Raw genomic sequence first — 3,529 nt, forward strand, 5'->3', positions numbered from 1 at the left:
AAAGCCAGTGTTCAGAAGCTCACCTTTTTTTTTTTTTTTTTTTTTTTTTCAGTGGATTAGGTTTCAATCATGTGCTTGGTGATATCGATACTGACTTCACCCATATGGGTATTTTTTTACGCCATTATTGAAATTCAATTCAATTCCAAGAGCAATAGAGAATGCTCCTAGGGCCCATCCAAAAATGTTTGAAAGAATGCACCATGCCCTTTGAGAGGCTGATGACTTGATCATTTGTGCCAAGCAACAACCATGGTGTCTCGACTGTTGTTCCCTCCACAACCCCAAGTTGTCCACCTAAATTAGAGATTGGAAGACGAGATTTGATTGATTCTTTGAAGAGCTTGAAAGGGTATTTTCAATCTCAGTGAATACTCAACAGATTGTGTCCAACCTATTCCGGACTCTGGCTTCGTAGGGTCGACCATTGAATCCGCTCAAATGCACCTGCATTGGTGTTAGTACATCTCTATTTTTTAGCATTGGCAAGTCTCGATTGAGGTGGAGTGATTATATGTTGGCTCGATTCAAAATTTATATCACATAGTGCATTATCAATTAAGATATGAGTTTACTTACTTTTAATCTTTGTGCAACACCAACATTGAATTGAACTTTTTTAGACTATATGAGCATATTCTATCATTAGTTATTACTTTTTAATAATATTATTTGCTTCTGTTATTAATGTCAACTCCATATAGAGTTATAATCTAGAATGAAAATGGCCTTTGTATCATAAAGTGGATTTAGGTCCATGTTCACATCATGAGTACTATTTTTGATGGCACACCCATTGAAATGTTTGTTTGATATCAATCTCAACTTCTTGCAAAAGCTAATCTTATTCTGAATGCCTTATTTTTTTGTTTTCTGCTCTTTACATTCAAGTCCATGAAATGAGTATTATATATTTTTCATTTAGTTATTAAAATCATTGTAGTACATGGAAATGTTATTAAGAGGCAGGCTTAAAAACATATGGGTCTTGAGACACTGTATGAAGTTTTTTGAGTTCTTTAAGTTTGTTTCTAGGAAATTTTAATTTGATTTATTGACAATATATTATTGATTATGACCATATAGATGACGAGATTCTTTAGCAAGTTATTTTATTAAATGATGAATTACAAAGCGTGCTTGCAAAAACATGATGCTACAACCTGAGGGTCTCCTTTACCACAACAACTTGTGATTTCCATCTCTCAAACACCATCTTCCAGTGCCCCTTATGAGGAAGATGAGGTTGAAGATGATTTTGGACAACTGGCTTGCATGTAATGTGAAGATGTAACACTCCTAACTACCCGTCACCACACATAATAAAAAACAATTTTTATTTACGCTGAAGGAATTTTTCATTGCGGGTTTTGGATATCCAAAGACTATTCACTGTAGCCAATGGGTGAGCTTAATTTTCGTCATCCTCCTACCTATCCAAAAATTACACGTGGCTCATTTTCACCTCACCTAAAATCATACCTGAGAAACACAGTGTTTGCATTCAGTCCTGCTCACAAATGTTGTTAAGGTCCTGCTCTTAAATGTTCTGCACAAGCTATAGAGGCTCCCAAACTTTTTGTTGCAAATTCAGTCGTCGTACCTAGTAATTTTTCGCAGAATATATACAACTTGGTGCAATGTTGGAGAGATCTGTCCCAAACAAGTTGCAAATCATGCCAAAGTGACACCTTGTCATATATATTCCGATGCCAAAGTGGAGCTGTTGGGGCACAATTCGAATCTAAGAACTGCTATTTGCGTTACGAGGTCTATGAATTTTTCAACACTTCCGTTCTCTCGCCGCCGACAGGAGAAAGTCCTCCAGTATCTTCTGGTATGTTCTTACATTGTTTACCATGATAAGGAATATGGTATTGTTTTAGGATTTTGTTTTGGTAAAATAAAACATAGCTAATTAAATTAGAATTGTTGTGCAAATTTTGCAGAAGGACAAAAGCTAATGTTCTTGGGATAATTTTGGGCGTAGTAGCTGCCACGGTTGTATTAATTGCACTCATAAGCATTTGGATGTGGAATATTTTCTCTCGTCAAAAACGTCGGCAACAGATTTATCGAATCGGAGGTCCTGAACTTGCAGCTAACTTACTTACTGTTAAGGACCTAAGATGCTTCTGATTACCTTGTGTGCAAGATAAATAGACACCTTGTAATTGCTTTCGCAGGTGGGGAAGATGATTCTGTCTTAGGGTCGAGCATAGCGAATCCAGAGCTCATTTTCAAGTACGAAATTCTGAGAGAGGCCACCTCCAATTTCAAACTAGAGAACAAACTTGGAGATGGAGGTTTTGGATCCGTCTATAAGGTGAGAGCTTAATATCTCTTACAATTAAATAAATTAGATATTTGGAAATAACAGCACCTAGTAAAATTGGAGAAAATGTTTTCTTGAAGTTTGTCGATCCATATGGGATTCTCCCTGATGGCAAAGTGATTGCAGTAAAATGACTCTATATGGGTACAAGGCATGTAGATGTTGAATTTCTGAATGAAGTGAATCTTATCAGTCGTGTTCAACACAGGAATCTAGTGAAATTGCTTGGTTGCTCAGTCGAAGGCTCATTCGCTGAAGGCGTTTTTCACTTCAGACTTTGGATGTCCAAAGACTCTTCACTGCAGCCAATTAGTGAGCTTAGTTTTCTTCGTCCTCCTGCCTATCCAAAAATTACACGTGGTTGGTTTTCACCTCACCCAAAATCATACTTGAGCAACATAGTGTTTGCATTTGGTGTTGTTGGTCGTGCTTTTAGTGGAGACATAGTGTGGCATTGACCAACTCTGGACTTCACCAACTAACTGATGACTATTGATGAGAGCAGACGACATGGATGTTGCGACTGTGGCACGATTCAGTTGAAGAGAAAATGAATACTACTCAAAGGAATCATATAGACTATTGACACAATCCCAAACATATTTTTTCATCTGTTGTTTCTCCCCTTTATAATTCGAATTATGATTCTGTTAAATTCTCTCGTCGATTTTTGCAGGTAATCCATGGATTGGGTTGCAAATTGGGTTGTCAACAACCCTATGCCTATGGTGATGTCTGAGTTGATCTCCATCTAGGCTCCCAGGTCTCCGTTGAATGCTCGAGAACTTCTTGTGTATGTTGACCCGAAATCATACCTGAGAAACACAATTATCATAGCCTCCACTTGGACCGTTCATTCAGAGGACCTCCGTGGTTTATCAGGTTCAGGTTTGAGTGATCCTTATCAAACTTATAAACAAGCCGAGATGTTGGAATCTTTTGTACCAACATCATATCAGTTCAATCATGGGTATCAATGCAGGTGATGTGGGAACAATGGGTGTCATTCCTGATGTATCCCAAGCAAATAAACTGACTGGAAAAAAGAACGAAGTGTATTGCCAAGTTTTGGATTTAGTGTTCAGGAAGTAAGAGTCTCACATCCTCTGTAAGAGCATGTCGTGGCTCATCAGGAAGGAAATATGGATACACCTTTGACTGGTAAAAATGAAGTGGGTAGCCTTGGTTCTAGCC

Source organism: Pinus tabuliformis, chromosome 4_1 (assembly GCF_031772625.1).
Source record: "Pinus tabuliformis cultivar Carrire ecotype Pingquan chromosome 4_1, CPIR1, whole genome shotgun sequence".
Taxonomy (NCBI): domain Eukaryota; kingdom Viridiplantae; phylum Streptophyta; class Pinopsida; order Pinales; family Pinaceae; genus Pinus; species Pinus tabuliformis.